Genomic DNA, 20,676 nt, shown 5'->3' with positions numbered 1-20,676 from the left:
GGGGGCGGCCATCATGGTCCACGACGACTAGGAGCGACCAGCAGGGGTCCTCAGCATCCACATCGGCAGCATGCAGCAGCGACCAGCAGGGGTCCTCAGCATCCACATCGGCAGCATGCAGTGACGCCCAGGGGCCAACGGTGGCGTCGATCTCTCTGGATCAGACCAGGCATTTCAGACTGGAACATTCTATGATGGAGGTAAAGGTTAGTGGCAGAACTGTAAATTGTCTGTTTGACAGTGGGAGCACCGAAAGTTTCATACACCCTGAAACTGCTAAAAGGTGTGGACTCCGGGTTCTCCCTGCCAAGCAGACCATTTCCATGGCATCACAGTCCCGGTCTGTACCGATCCAAGGACAATGTATGGTAACTCTTGAGGTACAGGGCACAGTTTACGAGCAATACAGGCTCCTTGTGTTACCTCACCTTTGCGCGCCAATTCTCCTCGGACTAAATTTTATGGTCCACATGAAGAGTGTGATCCTACAGTACGGTGGGCCACTCCCTTCACTGGCCGTAGGGAGCCAGCCGCAGCCTCCAAATTGCCCAAAACGCCCCGCGTGCAATCTATCCACCCTGAAGATCACGACACCATCCCTTTTTAAAAATCTGGTACCTGGCTGCAAGCCCATCGCTACTAAAAGTAGGCGTTACAGCGCTGAGGACCGGATCTTTATTAGATCTGAGGTTCAGCGGCTCCTCAAGGAAGGGATCATACAGGCCAGTGCTAGTCCGTGGAGAGCGCAGGTCGTGGTAGTCAAAAGCGGGAACAAACCTCGGATGGTCATCGACTATAGTCAGACCATTAATAGATACACGCAGCTGGATGCGTATCCTCTCCCGCGCATTTCTGATATGGTCAATCAGATTGCGCAGTACCGAGTGTTTTCTACCATAGACCTTAAGTCCGCCTACCATCAACTCCCCATCCGCCCAGAGGACCGACAATATACGGCTTTTGAGGCGGATGGTCGTCTATACCAATTCCTCAGGGTTCCATTTGGTGTCACCAATGGGGTCTCGGTCTTCCAGCGTGCTATGGACCGAATGGTGGACCAGAACGGGTTGCGGGCTACCTTCCCGTACCTGGATAACGTCACCATCTGCGGCCATGACCAGCAGGACCACGACACGAATCTCCAACACTTTCTACGCACTGCATCTCGCCTGAATCTGACCTATAACAGGGAGAAGTGCGTATTCCGTACGCGTAGGTTAGCCATCCTCGGATACGTGGTGGAAAACGGGGTCATTGGCCCTGATCCAGACCGTATGCGCCCACTCACTGAACTTCCCTTGCCCGCTAGCACGAAAGCACTGAGGAGATGCCTCGGGTTCTTTTCGTATTATGCACAGTGGGTCCCCAACTACGCGGACAAAGCTCGTCCGCTCATTAAGTCCACGATCTTCCCACTTACGCCGGAGGCCCAATTGGCCTTCAAGGTTTTGAAAAGCGACATCTCGAAAGCCACGATGCACGCGGTGGATGAATCCATCCCTTTCCAGGTGGAGAGTGATGCATCGGACTTCGCCCTAGCCGCCACACTAAACCAGGCAGGCAGGCCCGTCCCGTTTTTTTCCCGCACCCTTCAAGGCCCAGAGATTCGGCACTCAGCGGTGGAAAAGGAGGCTCAGGCCATTGTGGAGGCAGTCAGACACTGGCGCCATTACCTGGCAGGTAAGCGGTTCACCCTGATCACGGGTCAACGATCCGTGGCGTTTATGTTCAGTAACACGCAGAGGGGCAAGATCAAGAACGATAAGATCTTGCGGTGGAGAATTGAGCTCTCCACCTATAATTACGATATTATGTATCGTCCAGGGAAGCTCAATGAGCCCTCGGATGCCCTCTCGCGCGGAACATGCGCCATCATGCAGGAGGACCGCTTGAAGGCTCTCCACAATGATCTGTGTCATCCTGGAGTCACCAGACTCTACCACTTCATAAAAGCCCGCAACCTACCCTACTCGGTGGAGGAGGTCAGGTCAGTTACTAGAAGTTGTCGGATTTGCGCAGAATGCAAACCACACTTTTATCGACCAGACCGGGCACATTTGGTCAAGGCCACTCGCCCTTTTGAGAGGCTGAGTGTAGATTTTAAGGGCCCCCTTCCCTCAACGGATCGGAATGTCTATTTTCTTAACATAATAGACGAATTTTCCCGGTTTCCGTTTGTTTTCCCCTGTGCGGACACGTCGACTGCCACCGTCATCAAGGCATTCAGTGAGCTTTTTACCCTGTTCGGGTACCCCTGCTATATTCATAGCGACAGGGGCTCGTCGTTCATGAGCAACGACTTGAGGCAATTCCTGCTCTCATTCGGGATTGCCTCCAGTAGAACCACGAGCTACAACCCTAGGGGTAACGGACAGGTGGAAAGGGAGAATGCTACAGTCTGGAAGGCTGTCCTACTGGCACTGAAATCCAAGGGCCTTCCAGTCTCCCGGTGGCAGGAGGTCCTTCCAACTGCGCTCCATTCTATCCGCTCCCTCCTGTGTACGGCAACCAATGCTACTCCCCACGAGAGGATGTTCTCATTCCCTCGGAAGTCGTCCTCGGGGACCTCATTGCCAGCCTGGTTGACGTACCCAGGACCCGTCCTTCTGCGGCGCCATGTGAGGGCTCGCAAGTCCGACCCCTTGGTCGAACCGGTCCAACTCCTCCACGCCAACCCTCAGTATGCCTATGTGGCATATCCTGACGGGCGAGAGGACACTGTCTCCATTAGAGACCTGGCGCCCGCAGGGGACGTAGCAACTCCTGTCGCTCCTATTCCCCCAGTCACAGATCCACTACTCCTCATTACTTCCCCAGACGTGGCGCGGTCAGCACCGGGACCAGTGCATAACACTTTTACTCCCATGTACAGCTTGCCTGAGACTCGGAGATCGGCGCCACCATCATCACCACCACCACCACCACCAAACGTTCCAGGATCCCCTACACCATCGCCTCATCAGGGCCGGCCGGCCCGGGAGTCTTTGAGGGGACAGCCAGATGTTGCTTTGAGAGAGCCACCGCAAGCACCTGCTCTGGTTTCGCAACCGGTGTTGAGAAGATCGCAGCGTCGGTGTGGTCCTCCAGACCGTCTGGACTTGTGAATCCTGTTATTTTTTTTGTCATTGTCTGTTTTCATCCACCCCGCCACCTTTGGTTCCTAAAGGAGGGGTGAATGTGGTGAACCATCGTTGGTTCACCACTGGGGTTGTTATTGTTGTTGTTATGGGGGTTGTACTATGTTGTTGGGATAGGGTGTTTACCTGTCCCAAGTGTTATCATGGCACACTCCAGTGGGGTCCCGCCTCCGGTGGCAGGGTATAAGACCCCCTGCTCCGGCAGGACCCCTTCAGTCTGAACGGGTGAATTTGTGTTAGTAGTTTCATTGTTAATGTATTAAAGCCTTCAGTTCTAAAGCCTTGTTTCCGGGTGCTCATTGAGGTGCATCACACTCCCAGATTCAAATCCGCCCAGCACCTCGAATTAAAATGGTAAAATCGGGCCCTTTGTGTCGATCCCCTGAAACATTCTCAGGCGCCCTCAGGTTGTAATCCCCTGATCTCGGGCACTGACAAATCATTGTGCAAGTGTTGAGCTGAAGATTCAGATCTCTCCTTCAGACAGAGTGCTGAGGATGTTGATTAGATTCACAGCTGAAGCAGCTAATTCAGTTTTTGTTAACAACGCGATGAACATCTGACCAAATAGTTCAAGTTCCTGTAAAATGTCAAAAGTGTCTTTTTCTGTGTCGTAACCATATTCTGGTGGTTGTGAACTGAACACCATTTTAAATGTCTGTTCCTCAAACAAACAATGACAAGGCAAGGTCCTGCTGTGGAGTTCCTCCCTCAGTGGGATGTAGATCCTATTTGATCTGGAATGGTTCTGTGATCCACCCACAATCTGTAGATCAGCCTGACCCAGGGGTTTACCTTCCCAGGAATTGTGCTCAATGGACGGGCGCTGGGGTTAATGATCATGTGGAGATGCCAGCGTTGGACTGGGATGGGCACAGTTAGAAGTCTCACAACACCAGGTTTATTTGAAATCACGAGCTTTTGGAGTGCCGCTCCTTCATCATGTGAACGGAGAGGTAGATTTCACAAACATGGCATGTATAAACAAAGACACAATTGCAAGATACATCGATGACATTTTCTTCCTTTGGACTCATGATGAAGAGTCACTGAAACGACTACACAATGACATCAACAAGTTCCATCCCACCATCAGACTCACCATGGACTACTCTCCAGAATCGGTTGCATTCTTGGACACGCGCACCTCCATCAAGGCCGGTCACCTCAGCACTTCACTCTACCGCAAGCCCATGGCTAACCTCACGATGCTCCATTTCTCCAGCTTCCACCCTAAACATGTTAAAGAAGCCATGCCCTTACGGACAAGCCCTCCGTATACACAGGATCTTTTCAGATGAGGAGGAATGCAACAGACATCTACAGACACTGAAAGATGCCCTTGTTTGAAATGGGATATGGCGCTCAACTCATAGATCAACAGTTGCGACGCGTCACAGCGAAAAACCGCACCGGTCTCCTCAGAAGGAAACACAGGACATGACCGACTCTTCATTGTCCAGTATTTCCCTGGAGTGGAGAAACTACAACATCTTCTTCGGAGCCTTCAACATGTCATTGATGAAGACGAACACATCGCCACACCCCCACTACTTGCCTTCAAACAACTGCACAACCTCAAACAGACCATTGTCTGCAGCAAACTACCCAGCCTTCAGGAGAACAGTGACCACACTACACAACCCTGCCACAGTGACCTCTGCAAGACGTGCCGGATCATCGACACGGATACCACCATCACACGTGAGAACACCATCCACCAGGTACACAATACATACTCATGCAACTCGGCTAACATTGTCTACCTGATACGCTGCAGGAAAGGATGTCCTGAGATACGGTACATCGGCGAGAGCATGCAGACGCTACGACAATGGATGAATGGACAGCACTTGACAATCACCAGGCAGGAGCATTTCCTTCCACTCGGGGAACACTTCAGCAGTCAAGGGCATTCAGCCTCCGCTCTTTGCATAAGTGTTCTCCAAGGCGGCCTTCAAGACACATGACAACGCAGAAACAACGAGCAGAAACTGATAGCACGCATGAGGATGGCTTCCACCAGGATCTTGGGTTCATGTCACACTACATGTAATCCCCATCATTAGCCTGGGCTTGGAAAATCTTACTAACTGTCCTGGCTTGAGACAATTCGCACTTCTTTAACCTGTGATTATCCCTCTCTCCACTCATATTGTTTTTACCTGTAAAGACTTGATTACCTGAAAAGACTCGCATTCCAACCATGATCTTCTAATTGGTCTTTGTCGATACATGCCATGTTTGTGAAACCTACTTCTCCGTTCAACTGATGAAGGAGCAGCACTCCGAAAGCTCATAATACCAAATAAACCTGTTGGACTTTAACCTGGTGTTGTGAGGCTTCTTACTGTGTCCACCCCAGTCCAACGCTAGCATCTCCACATCATTCCTCTACAATGGAGGTGTCAGTTGAATATTGCCCTCATTGGAATCCAGTTACCCTTGCAACAGGTGGCACAGCTCTCTATCTGTCTCCTTGCTGACCTGTTGACAGTTGCTGCCAGAAGGGGGTTACAATGGGTGGAGTTCTCCCTTCCGTAGACTAAGGCCGGAAATTTCCGGCACTATCATGGTGAGAATTGGGGAAGATTTGGCGGCCTAGCCTAAGGTCCATTAACTTAGTGGGTCCGGGTGATCCTGGCAGTGGGCGGGGAAAGAAAATCTCACACAATGTCTGGTGCCGGACAGGAAAGTCAGCGCGAATCCCACTGGACAGCAGGGTGGGTTCTCACACCACATGGTCTGCTTTTCAGCTCATTGTTTGCCAATCAGCGAGGAGCTCATCGAATCTTGCAGCTGGGAAGGCAGCGATTGGCCCAGCAGGCTCTTTCCTCATTGGCTCGAAGGCCTGGGTGCCATATTGAAACTGCACCCACGCACTCACTCATTCACTGAAGCCCAGCTGTGTTGGGAATTCATTACCCATGGCGCCCACAAGAACCAAACCCTCCGCTACAAGCTATAGTTACACATCCCTGGAAAGTCTCCTCCAGATAGTCCAGAACCGGCAGGAGGTGCCCTATCCCAGGGAAGGTTGCAAGAGGTTCACCAGCCTGGCCATGCCGTTTGGGACGTGGTCACCAGGGATGTGGTCATCGGGGAGGTGGGCACATGTGGGACAGAGAAAAGGACCACCCGACAGTGCTGGAAGAGAATGAATGACCACATCTGTCCTGCTAGAGTCAGTCAACCATCTCCTCACTCCAAACTCACACTCTCATAAGGGCCACAGGCGTTCAATGGGTTGCAATCCTCAAGGGTCTCACACATTACCAGCAGATGGGACAACAGCACTGATTGTCTGACACGAACATCACTATCTCATGTAACATCCTGTACAAGTGGCATCTTCCGCCCTTACTGAGGGGCATTCAACACACACAGCAGATATCCAGGCTTATAACCTGCTCTTTCATCCATGGTGTCATCCATCTATCTTGATACAGGACAATGTCACCCACAACAAGGGGGAGAAACCCAATCCCTGGGATGCGGCAATTGAGGCCATTCACCCTCTACGAGAAGCAAGTGGCAGATTTCTTTGGAGAGGACAGGAACCGTTCCTGTGCAGAAGGCGAGATTGGCATCACCCAACAAGCCAGAGTATCTGATAAAACACACGGCAGCCACAGTTCCAAGGCAACTCCTGCAGAGGGGGAACCCTCTACCTGAATGGCTGGCGGCCACATTCTGGCCCACCCATGGCTGTGACTCCAGGAGGGAGTTAGCACTGGAGACCTTCAAAGATGTGCGGGTTAGGTTGATTGGCCATGCTAAATTGACCATAGTGTCAGCGGATTAAAGGGTAAATATGTGGGGTTACAGGAATAGGACCGGATTGGATTGTGGTCAGTAAAGACTTGATGGGCCGAATGGCCTCCTTCTGCACTGTTGTGATTCTTTGATTCTATGATCTCATGGATGCCTCAGGCTAGCCATTGGCAAAGGTCTGGCAGCCAGGCTTGGGTCTCAGTGAGTACTTGTGTTGTCAACTGTGGTTTATTTATTCGTTATTATCTATAAGTGTCACAAGTAGGCTTACATTAACACAGCAATGAAGTTACTGTGACAATCCCCTAGTCGCCACACTCTGGCACCTGTTTGGGTACACTGAGGGAGAATTTAGCATGGCTAATGCACCTAACCATCATGATTAGGTGTATTCCAGGATGTGTCATCACATGACCTGCCATGACCTGCTCCAGGCCATCATTTGGCCAACATATCCACACTTGAGATGTGCTGCCTTCCTACGGAAATTGGAAAGATAAAATACTCAGGCTGGAATCTGCAGGCTGTTCAAGCCGGCAGGATTCTCTGGTCCTGTCTGTGGCACGGCCCCTTCCCGGCGGTGTGGGATGGTTTCAACGGGAATTCCCATTGCCAGCGACAGAACCAGAAGATCCCGTCGCCCGCGAATTTCACCACCTCCCGTCACCGAGAAACACGCAGCTGGGAGGGCAGAGAATCCCACCCACAGTACCCAATTGGACGATGCTTGGCTGTTAGTCAAACAGCCTGTTTTCAACACTTTGAGACCTGGTAAAGAGAAATATTCAAAGAAAATGACCCAAAAAGATGCTATTAAATGTCCCGATGATTTTTCTTCAGGGACCCACATGGCAGTGTCCTGGAGATTGAGCTTCAATTCTTGGAGACTCCAGGCCAATCCTGGAGGGTTGGTAACCCTAGTGGGTGCCTTGCCCACGATTGGGATCATCCCATCCCCCATTTTGCTACTTTGTCGGTGATTTTCTCCTGATCTATCCCAACCGTATGAACACTATTTTTAGGCTCAACCTCAAGTGAAGACGTTTGTGATAGCCGATGAGATAGATATTCAATAATCCTGTTGTTTCAATCCCTACAGTGCAGAAGGAGGCCATTCAGCCCATCAAGCCTGCACTGACATCAATCCCACCTAGGCCTATCCCCTTAACCCAACATATTTACCCTATTAATCCCCCTGACACTAAGTGGCAATTTTAGCGTGGTCAATCAAACTAACTCGCACATCTTTGGACTGAGGGAGGAAACTGGAGAACCCAAGGGAGGCCCACACAGACACGGAGAGAACTTGCTAATTCCATGCAGACAATTGCCCAAGGCTGGAATTGAACCCGGGTCCCGGGTGCTGTGAGGCATCACTGCTAACCATGGTGCTATGGTGCCGGCGGTTACTGGATTCATGGCTGTTCCCATGTGTGACCCCTGAAGACTCTGGAATCTTTTCAGAAACGACTTCATTGGCTTACAAAAGCATTAGTTTCACTCCCACTCATGACAAATAATAGAAGTTATCGTATAGAGTAAACTTGAGAAATATCTGTATTTCAAAATATAGATATAACAAAATAAAGAGTAACATCGACTGATATCAGAAGCTATTGCCTAAGCAACCTTCATGACTTCTCTGAGTAATAACATCTCCCTCATTGACTCTGGTTAGTCTTACAACTTTCAAAATGCATTTGCCAAAGTCCCTGAAGTAATAATCAGACCCAAAGTTCAGAGTAAACACGAGGAATTGATAAGAAACTGTCACAATGAAAAAATGAAATTCATGAGAAAAGAGGAACTTGCAATTCACACAATGCCTTTCATGGCCAGTGAAGTATTTTTGAAACAGAGAGATGGAGCTTAGATGCACCACACAGTGAAGAACCCCAAATTAGATGAAAAAGCAGATTATCTATTTCATTGATGTTGCTTACAGAATAATTATTCTCACTGGGAGAACTATTTGAATAATGCCACTGGATTTTTTTATTGACCCTGAGATAGCAGAAGGGGTTAATGTCCCATCCAAAGAAAATGACAGTTCCAACAATGCAGCATTCCCTCAGTACTGCAATGAAAGTTCAGTCTGAATTGTACGATCAATCTCGGAGTTCAAGCATGAATCTCTGTTTTGGAGACAAGAGTTAGATGTGAAGCCAAATTTGTTCCCTTAGTCCTTTTGTGTCAAAGGAAAGGAAGTTGTGCATTTATATTGTGCTTTTTATGATCACCAGACATCATTTGTCAATGTAATACTTTTGAAGTGTAGTCACTGCTGGAAAGTAGAAGACAGTCAGAGTTTTAACAACACCAGGTTAAAGTCCAACAGGTTTATTTGGTAGCAAATACCATTCGCTTTCGGAGCGCTGCTCCTTCGTCAGATGGAGTGGAAATGTGCTCTCAAACAGGGCACAGAGACACAAAAATCAAGTGACAGAATACTGCTGCTTTCTTGCATGTTTGTAGAAACTTGATGTCTGTGTCGATATGCGCGACCTTCTTGGAGATCCTCTCCACTTGGAGCCGGCAGTTTGCGGAGTCGATGGTAGTCATAATGTGGAGCTGACACCGCAAACTGCCGGCTCCAAGTGGAGAGGATCTCCAAGAAGGTCGCGCATATCGACACAGACAAGTTTCTACAAACATGCAAGAAAGCAGCAGTATTCTGTAACTTGATTTTTGTGTCTCTGTGCCCTGTTTGAGAGCACATTTCCACTCCATCTGACGAAGGAGCAGCGCTCTGAAAGCTAATGGTATTTGCTACCAAATAAACCTGTTGGGCTTTAACCTGGTGTTGTTAAAACTCTTACTGTGTTCACCCCAGTCCAACGCCGGCATCTCCACATCATGAAAGTAGAAGACACAGCAGCCAACACGCAGACACAAGGACACAAGAAATAGAAGCCATCGTGGCCACCAGGCCCCTCAAGCCCGTCCCACCATTCAATACGATCATGGCTGATCTATGCCGGTCTCAAGTCCTTTTCTGTGCCATTTCCCCATAGCCCTCTGTTCCTCAAACTATCAAATATTTATCCACCTCCACTTTAAATACTTCTTACAATCCAGCCTCCATTACACATTGGGGAAAAAATTCCAGAGATTCACCACCCTCGGCAAGAAGAAATTTCTACACACCTCAGTTTTAAATGAACTGTCCTTTGTCTTGTCGCGATGTTCCCTTGTTCGAGACTCTCCCACTTGTGAAACCATCTCACCATCTGCCCTGTCAAAACTCCCTCAGGATCTGATATGTTTGAATAAGGTCACCCCTCACTCTTCTAAACTCCAAGGAATACAGACCCAAATACAGACAGCAAAATATCACAAACAGCAATGTGATAATGACCAGAAAATGTGTTAATTGAGGGATAAATGATAGTCAGGACACCAGGGATAATCCCCTACTCTTCTTCAAAATAGTGTCACGAGATCATTTACATTCTCCAAGGCACACAGATGGGGGTCTTGGTTTAATCTAATCCAAAAGATGGCACTTAGAACTGTTCAGCACTCCTTCACTATCACTGCGAGAGTCAAAGAACAAAGAAAAGTACAGCACAGGAACAGGCCCTTTGGCCGTCCAAGCCTGCACCGACCATGCTGCCCAACTGAACTAAAACCCCCTACCCTTCCAGGGAACATATCCCTCTATCCCCATCCGATTCATGCATTTGTCAAGACGCTCCTTAAAAGTCACTACCATATCTGCTTCCACCTCCTCCACCAGCAGCGAATTGCAGACACCCTCTGTGTAAAAACTTGCCTTGGACATCTCCTTTAACCCTTGCCCCTGGCACCTTAAACCCATGCCCCCTAGTAATTGACTCTTCCACCCTGGGAAAAAGCTTCTGACTATCCACTCTGTCATTGCCCCTCATAATCTTGTAGACATTTCATTTTGTACCCAAGCCCTGGCTTGAGACTTGAACCTGGGATCTATGAATCAGAGGCAAGAAGGCAAGAAGTGAGTCACAACTGAAACTCAATGGTTAAAAACGGTTAAATTGTTGTATGCTGGGGACGGAGGGGGTGAGGTGAGGTGGGGGGGGTAGGGGAGTTTGGAGTGAGGTGGGGAGGTGATGGGTACTGAGTGGGGTGCGACAAACCATGGGACCACTCTCTCTGAATTGATTAACCTGGACTCAGATTCTCCAGGTGAATTCATTACATTTGCTGATGATATCAAACTGGGAGGAGGAGTGGGAATGCCGGGAACAACTCCAAAGTTTCAGAAGGAATTGGACAAAAGTAAATATGTGGGCAGCTCACGGCAGAAGGAATTGAATGGAACTGAAACACAAAGAAAGGAGCAATAGGCAGCACGTGTGGAACAGGAATGGTTTTCCTAATGAGTGAAGTTAGCATAAATTGTCATTTCGGATTCCTGTGGAGTGTCCAGTCTTGGAGTCTCTGGGTTTCTCTGTGCTGGCTGGCTCGGAATGCTGACAGCGCTGTAGATGACACTGTCTGGGTTGTTAATTGAGTGACGTGACACTTCACCTCTCCGTGTAGACGTGTTGTTCTGAAACTGCACTGCTGCATATGTGATTTCATCATTATCCAACGGGGCGTTTCCCTCTCTGTGCGTTCCTGCTGCGTTCCTGCCAACGTGGTTTATCTTTGCATACACAATGCTCTCTTCCAATGCTGCCAACTGCTAAAATAACAAAAAGATCACATTTATTTCTGATTAACCTGAGTGGTGGTTTGCGCTGTTATGAGATGGAAGCTATTTATCAATTATTATGTATCAGGTTATAAAGTATTGCAAGTTATCGTAAATTATTTACAATCAATTCAGCCCAATGTATCTTCCCATTATTATTCACTTCTGATCCTAAACATAAAAACACCGAAAATAGGAGGAGTAGGCCATTCAGCCCTTCGAGTCTGCTCCATCATTCATGGTTGATTCTCCAACTCAGTAACCTGTTCTCCCCTCATATCCTTTGATCCCATGAGCCCCAAGAGCTATATCTAACTTCTTCTTGAAAACATACAATGTGTTGTCCTCAAATGCTTTCTGTGGTAGAGAATTCCACAGGCTGACCACTCTCTGCATGATGATATTTCTCCTCATCTCAGCCCTAAGTGATTTACCCCATTTCCTGAAACTCTGACCCCTGGTTCTTGACACCCCCACCATTGGGGAATTCCTTCAAGCATCTACCTTGCCTAGTCCTGTTAGAATTTTAATAGGTTTTTATGAGATTCCCCCCTCATTCCTCTAAACTCCAGAATCCTAAGCAATTCAATCTCTCTTCATCTGTCAGTCCCACCATCTCAGGAATCAGTCTGGTTAACCTTCACTACACTCCCTCCATAGCAAGAACATCCTTCCTCAGATAAGGTGACTCAAACAACACACAATATTCCAGGTGTGGTCTCACCAAGGCCCCGTATAAATGCAGCAAGACATTCCTGCACTTGTATTCAAACCCTCTTGCTATGAATAGTAAGAAGTCTCACAACACCAGGTTAAAGTCCAACAGGTTTATGTGGAATCACGAGCTTTCGGAACGCTGCTCCTTCATCAGGTGGACTCACATGAGGAAGGAGCAGCGCTGCGAAAGTTAATGTTTCCAAATAAACCTGTTGGACTTCAACCTGGTATTGTGAGACTTCTTATTGTGCCCACCCCAGTCCAACGCTGGCATCTCCATACCTTGCTATGAAGGCCAACATACCATTTGCCATTTTCACAGCTTGCTGCACCTGCTTGCTTACTTTCAGCGACTGGTGTACAAGGACACCCAGGTCTTGTTGCACAATCTCCTCTCCCAATCTATAGCCATTCAGATAATAATCTACCTTCCTGTATTTGCTACCAAAGTGGATAACCTCACATTTATCCAAATTATACTGTGTCTGCATGCATTTGCTCACTCACTCAATTTGTCCAAGACACAATGACGCATCTCTGCATCCTCCTCACTGCTCACCTTCCAACCCAGCTTTGCGTCATCCTCAAAGCCTTCCCCTCTTTGTCTAACCCTTTCCATTTCTTTTCCCCCTCAACTATTTATTCAGCTTCCCCCTGAATGTATTTATGCTATTTACTTCAACTAACCTTTTAAGGTAATGAATCTCAGAGAGTGACACTCTCTCGGTAAAGATGTTTCTCCTGAATTCCTTATCCCATCCCTGTCAATTGAGTCATTTAGCATTACTGCATGACAGGGAAGGCCAGATAATCACTCAAAGGAGAAAGAGACAGAAGGATATGCAGATAGTGTGAGATGGAGAGGGGTGGGAGGAGGCTCAAATGGAGTAAAAGACCAGCATCGAGCAGGTGGGCTGAATGGCCCATTCCTGCTGTAAATTCTCAGCAAATTCTGTATCATCCAGCTTTGGAAATTTCCAATTATTCATATTCATACTTATTATCCTTACCAGATTATCACGAGGAGCTTTGTCTCTTCGGCAATATAGAATGCCACTTGAGCCTGAAAAATTATAATATAACTGTTGAAAGAGCTGCAGCAGGAATGGTTAATGTTTAAAACCTCTAAATTGAACATGAGCTGCAAATGTGCATAATCTTCCGGTGGCACAGTGGGTTAGCACTGCTGTCTCATAGCGCCAGGGATCCGGGTTCGATTCCCGGCTTGGGTCACTGTCTGTGAGGAGTCTGCGCGTTCTCCCCGTGTCTGCGTGGGCGGGACAGTAAAATTCACCCTAAAAACATAAAATCTATGTTGATGTAAATCACCTACATCGCGCCCATGTTCCCCAACATGGAGTCAAGAATTGGACTGATAATTATGCATAATATTCATGACAATTAGAGATAGATTTCACCCTCACTGTCTGACAAAACAGACCGTCTGTGAAGAAGGCACCCAAATTTCATCACATTGATTTGGGTGGCACGCTGGCACAGTGGTTAGCACTGCTGCTTCACAGCGCCAGGGACCCGGGTTTGATTCCCGGCTTGGGTCACTGTCTGTGTGGAGTCTGCACATTCTCCCCATGTCTGCATGGGTTTCCTCCGGGTGCTCCAGTTTCCTCCCACATTTCAAAGATGTGTGGGTTAGGTGGATTGGTTATGCTAAATTGCCATTAGTATCCAAAGATGTGTAGTTCAGGGGGATTAGCAGAGTAAATACGTAATGTTAGAGCCTGGGGAAGATACTCTGTCGGAGGGTTGGTGCAGACTTGATAGGCCAAGTGGCCTCCTTCTGCACTGGAGAGATTCTATTCTTGAGCAAGAGCTGTTTGCCACATAGGTCAGTGCAAAGCCTGCTCCACCATTCATGGTTAGCACTGCTGCCTCACAACGCCAGGGACCCATCTTCGATTCCCGGCTCAGGTCACTGTCTGTGTGGGGTTTGCACGTTCTCCCCGTGTCTGCATGGGTTTCCACCGGGTGCTCCAGTTTCCTCCCACAGTCTGAAAGATGTGCTGGGTCGGTGCATTGACCATGATAAATTCTCTCTCAGTGTACCCAAACAGGCGCCGGAGTGTGGTGACTAGGGGACTTTCACAGTAACTTCATTGCAGTGCGAATGTCAGCCTTCTTGTGACTAATAAATAAATAAATAAAGCTGCATTCTGTCAGATTAACAACCAGGATGTGAATGTGAAAATTAACTCTTGTATGTTTAGGATTTAATGACACATAGATTGATCCACTCAATCCTACGAATGAGTTCTGTTATGTTGTGTCATCGTTGGAAAGGCAAATAAGACATCACATGGAGAAGTGAGAGGCCCAATTCTCACTCACTCAAATCCCATGAAGACAGAGTTGCAGTTGGACCCTCAGTCCAGAGTGTCTGCTGACACCACAGTGGGAGTTGGAGGTGGGCTGGCCTAGTTTATTGGACAGCAAAGTCATCTATTTGTTCAGCAAACAGCAGAGCAAACAACTCAGCGGAACCTGTTTAAACCGGGCTCTGTAACGACACTCGCCTCTGGAACGAACCGAGAAACAGCTTGACTCAACAAACAAATGTTCCGATATTGTTCACCTGACTCACAAACTAATGCCCTTGAAGAGGAAATATCTGTCCTGGATTTGACTGCACCTTATTGTAATTGATGTGATTGGGAGAATTAATACAAATATATAACAATATATACTCATTAGAATTCAGAAGAATGAGGGGAGATCTTTTAGAAACACATAAGATTATGAAGGGAGTAGATAAGATAGAAGCAGGGAAGTTGTTTCCACTGGCGGTGAAACTAGAACTAGGGGGCATGGTCTCAAAATAAGGTGGAACAGATTTAGGGCTGAGCTGAGGAGGAATTTCTTCACACAAAGGGTTGTGAATCTGTGGAATTCCCTGCCCAGTGAAGCAGTTGAGGCTACCTCATTAAATGTTTTTAAGGCAAGGATAGATACATTTTTGAACAGTAAAGGAATTAAGGGTTATGGTGAGCGGGAGGGTAAGTGGAGCTGAGTCCGTGAAGCCATGATCTTATTGAATGGCGGAGCAGGCTCGAGGGGCCAGATGACCTACTCCTGCTCCTAGTTCTTATGTTCTTAAGTTCTTAATATTCATGTACCAACCGTTTGATATCACGGACCATCCAACTCAAGAACGGCTTCTTCTCTGCTTTTGAATGGACTTACCATATATTATGTTGATCTTTTTCTGCACTCTAGTTATGACTGTAACATTATATTCTGCACTCTCTCCTTTCCTTCTCCCCAATGTACTCTATGATCTTGATTTGATTTGATTTAATTTGATTTATTATTGTCACGTGTATTAGCATATAGTGAAAAGCATTGTTTCTTGCGCGCTATACGGACAAAACATACTGTTTAAAGAGAAGGAAACGAGAGAGTGCGTGTGCTTTGGGTATGCTTTGTCTGTATAGCATGCAAGAAACAATACTTTCACTATATCCCAACAGATATGACAATAATGAATCAAATCAAATCAAAAGATATGCAACTGAATTATTCTTCCATGTTCAATTTGTTTTGACTAGGATGAGAATACCACAATCATAGCTGTTTATTGATTCATATAACAACTTATATATTCTTTATTTTCTGTGACAAGTTACTGACATATAATGAAATGATTAAAGAGAAATAAAATCTCACCCTTGTTGTTTTGCCTCAGGTACAACAGGAGAGAAACAACCAACACGATAAGAATGGCCCCCAGCACTGCGACCACAATGTGAATCAGACTGTGATACAGAGAATAGGAAAGGGTCAGTGCAGGTTCACAATTGATTCATGGCCATTCGGTTAAAGAAATATTTCAAGGGTGGCATTCATAAAGTTGTTTTAATTCCCTCAGGACATCCCAAAGCACTTTACAGACAATGAAATCATTTTGGTGCACAGGAACTGTTGTAACGTGACAAACCTGGCAATTTTATTTGCACACAGCCTGCTCCCACAAACAACAATTAGATAAATGGGCAAATACATTGTTTTAAAAACAGAAAATGCTGGAAATTCTCAGCAGGTCCGGCAGCATCTGTGGAGAGAAGAGCAGAGTTAACCTTTCGAGTCAGGATGACTCTTTTAGGGCTGAATATTGCTCAGGGAGAACTGGCCTTCTCTTCTCTGAATGACACCATGGGATCTGTTACGTCCACCTGAGTTAATGTGCTCATCCTCTGCAGGGGAAGTGAAGCCACAACCTCTGACACAGTCAGTGACAGTGCAGTACTGAGCTCTGCTTAATACACTCAGGAAATTTCACCTTATCATCTGTGAAAAAATAGAAGCAACAACACTTTCATACACGATATAGATCTTATATTCAGATGACCATCATTGTTAAATTTATACAACAGAACAGACACAGAGAAATGTCATCAAGTAAAATCCATAATCATTCAATACTGCATAGAAAACATATCATGGAATCCTACAGTGCAGAAGGAGGCCATTTGGCCCATTGGGTCTGCACCGACCACAGTCCCACCCAGGCCCTATTCCTGTAAAGTTCCCTTCTCACATTATTAATGCTAATCTGGTTCAAAATAAATACACTGCATGTGCCAGAGATGTGAATGAAAAACAGAAGTTTCTGGGATATCTCACCTGGTCAGTCGGCATCTGTGGGGTGAATGGATTTGTTTAGGTTCGGGCGTGAAGTGTCCACACCCAAATGATAAATGTGTCTATTATCTCCTCAGGTGCGGATTTACCGGCTGTCTGTTTCCAACAGTCTCCGCTGGACATTTAGTTGGTGTTTATTCTTTATCACCATGGTAACTTCAAAGACCCAATTCCTCAATGTTCATATCAGAGCACAATTGTGCTGATGATTGCAGACAGCTTGAGTTAATAAAATGGGAATAAGACCCCAATGCTGCAAGATGCTTCCCACATACCAGCGATTCCAGTGATTGTTTGGATAAATCACCCTAATTCCTCCCTGTCACCAGCAGAAAAGCAACTACTCTGTCAGTGTAGATCGCGGCAATGTAAGCTTGATACCAACTCATCACACACCGTGAGATTAGAGCTCAAATTCTCCGGTCTCGCGCACCCTGGAACCACTGCCGGTGAGAATGGAAAATTTGGCGCTCGGCCAAATCTCCATTCACAGCAGTGGGACTGGATAATTCCGGCCGCGGGTGAGATTGGAGAATTCCGGCCAAGGTTACCGGTGAGTTGACCAAGGTAACAAATGCAAAAAACACCACCTGAAAGCCAACACAATACAGACGCTCACTCTATGTGTGGAGTTCTCCCATGCTCACCCCCATCCTGGCGGGATCAATGGTGGGTGGGAGAAGGGAAAATTTGGCGGGAGATGCAAAAATGAATTTCATCCCAGCGTAAATTTAAAGCGAGGGAGGGTAAATTCTTCCATCCCGCCCGCCACGGGAATCGTAGCGGGCAGTGGGGGGTTGGGGTGAGAGGTGGGGGGGGACCACACAAAGGTCCATTAAACTCGGGCGGGATTCTCCAGTTTTGGGACGGGTGTGGCCGGAGAATCCCACCCAGGATCTTTCAATTACGCCCGCCCAACAAAACAGATCAGGAATCCCACTGGAGGCAGGCATGTAACTAAGCTGCATCTCGCTGCTGGGATGCAAATGAAAGGCCAACTGGAAACTCCCCCCGATGTCCAATTCTCTGCTATGCCAGTGGGAACACACACACCAGTCCAGAACACGTCTGGTCCAGCGTGGCATGAAAATTCAAGACCTGAACAAGGCCTGGGGCTGCCTTCAGAGGTTGTGATGGAGTCCGCTCGTGACCCTGGCTCCTGGAACACCATATCAATGGGTGGGCGAAGCATCTATCAGGTGGGTCTTCCAGCATCAGTGACACTGTCCATCTTCCAGCCTCAGAGTGTTTCTGGAGGTCCATTTTCTTTCTTCAAGAGATCCATCCTCTTTCTTCAATGATAACTCAGTGATACCTGATGCCCTTACAATATGTCACCCGGATATGATAGTGGGACACATGCCCTCAAGCCCACCCTGCCAGGGAAGATGGTGCAAAACCCCCAGATACAAAATTAATTGCACAGTAAAAAAAAATTAAAGTTTATTTATTAGTCATAGGGAAACTTATATTAACACTGCAATGAAGTTACTGTGAAAATCCCCTAGTTGCGACACTCTGGCGCCTGTTTGAGTGCACTGAGGGAGAATTTAGCATGGCAAATGCACCTAACCAGCACGTCTTTTGGACTGTGGGAGGAAACCGGAGCACCCAGAGGAAACCCATGCAGACATGGGGAGAGTGTGCAGACTCCGCACAGGCAGTGACCCAAGCCGGGAATCAAACCTGGGTCCCTGGCGCTGTGAGGCAGCAGTTTTAACCACTGTGCCACCATGCCACCCTATTGGATGGAAGATAAGGCCTGGCTTCCCATTGAGCTGTGCAGTGGGAAACACTGGGCAAGACAATTCTGCCCCTTATTTGTAATTTCCAATGACAAAGAATTGGACCTTCATTAGAATGCTGACACAACAGCACGATGTGAGCCCGGCCACCATTTCCATTCTGATCAGCCACATTACAAAACAATAAACAACGTTGTCTCCTTTAGGCCAAATGTGTTAAAGAACATTTCATCCGTTACATAGAAATCCGTGCTAATCAGTACACCCCCAATGAGAACATTGTACCTTTCATCATTTTCCAACTCTGAAGATTCGCTGTAGCTACCAGTGGAAATGATATTTGTACTTGTGGAATGTGTTGTAGTTGGTGATTCTGTTGTAGAAACTTCACATGAATATTTAGGTTCTGTTGAAACATAAGAATAACATTCAGATTCACCTCATTTTCACTTGTAGTCAACTGAGAGAGCGTCATTGTGAAATGGAACTTCAGTGCTTGAGGAAAGGTCTGATTTCTGTGTAATTATCCCCCCGTCTGGTCGCAATAGAGAAGCGGCTGATATCTGGCCAATTTTTACTGGAAATTTCATTTTATTTCCCATATCTGAGAGTTGGTGGTAGACAGTTACTCATGGGTCAGGTAATGAGCTCAGATTGGTGAATTTCAATCCAGAGATTCCCCTTTTTGTCATCAATTTCTCATCAAGACATTAAACCGTCACTTGCCATCATTGAGAACGGTCATTTCCTGTCACTTGGGGTCAGTATTCTGAGCTTGCAGTCACGCAGGGAATCTTCACTCACTGGCCGTGAACACCACAAACCAGTTTAATTATAATGGTCCACGTTGCCGGTGGGAGACCCTCTCCTATCCACCCTTCCTCCAACCACCCTCCAGTCGGCATTGATTATCTTAGAGCATTTTAGTAAATCATTTGTTCCAAAATGTAAGAAAGAAATAGCTTTGCTTTTGCAGTTCTTACAATCTCCAGTGGCAAATGGAATTCTCTTCGCTTTCTGGCCATTTTGCGCTTGTTTTTAACCAGAACAACCACTGGGAAACGTGTTCCTCCCACTCTGCAGAAAACAAAACTGCAACATTCACATAGACTAAAGTGGAAGGGTGTTTTTCAGAATGGAGATCTGTAGCTCGTGGTATTCCACAGGGATCAGCGCTGGGACCTCTGCTGTTTGTAGTATATATAAATGATCTGGAGGAAAATGTGGGTGGTCTGATTTGTAAATTTATGGATGACACAAAGGTTGGTGGAGTTGCTGATAGTGCCGGGGATTGTCAGAGGATACAACAAGATATAGATAGACTGGAGACTTGCACACAGAAATGGCAGATGGAGTTTAATCCGGACAAATGCGAGGTGATGCATTTTGGAGGATCAAATTCAGGCATGAATGGCACTGTCAATGGTAGAGCCCTCAGGAACATTAACATACAAAGAGACCTGGACGTGCAGGTCCACAGTTCGCTAAAAGTGGCAACACAGGTGGCCAAGGTGATTAAGAAGGCATATGGCATGCTTGCCTTCATCGGCCGGGGCACTGAGTACAAGAGTTGGGAAATCATGTTGCAGCTATATAAAACCTTGGTTAGGCCGCATTTGGAGTATTGCGTGCAGTTCTGGTCGCCACACTACCAGATGTACATGGAAGCTTTGGAGAGAGTGCAAAGAAGGTTCACCAGGATGTTGCCTGGTCTCGAGGGTGTTGGCCATGAGGAGAGATTGAATAAACTAGCATTGTTTTCACTGGAAAGACGGAGGCTGAGGGGAGACCTGATAGAGGTCTGCAAAATTATGAGTGGCATAGACAGGGTGGATAGTCAGAGGCTTTTTTGCAAGGCGGAAGTGTCAATTACAAGGGGGCACAGATTCACGGTGAGGGGGAGAAAGTTTAAGGGAGATGTTTGGGGGAAGTTTTTCATGCAGAGTGGTGGGTGCCTGGAACGCGCTGC

At 47.1% G+C, this 20,676-nt stretch overlaps 1 protein-coding gene across 1 annotated transcript in view; it reads right to left on the bottom strand.

Annotated features, from left to right (window-relative positions):
* LOC144511795 (polymeric immunoglobulin receptor-like) overlaps positions 1-20,676 on the bottom strand; it is an 84,631-nt gene that overhangs the window by 27,884 nt on the left and 36,071 nt on the right. The window lies entirely within an intron of this gene.

The sequence above is a fragment of the Mustelus asterias genome, chromosome 25 (assembly GCF_964213995.1).
Source record: "Mustelus asterias chromosome 25, sMusAst1.hap1.1, whole genome shotgun sequence".
NCBI lineage: Eukaryota > Metazoa > Chordata > Chondrichthyes > Carcharhiniformes > Triakidae > Mustelus > Mustelus asterias.
Note: the sequence above shows the minus strand (reverse complement) of the source record. Positions and strands in the feature narration are given on the sequence as shown.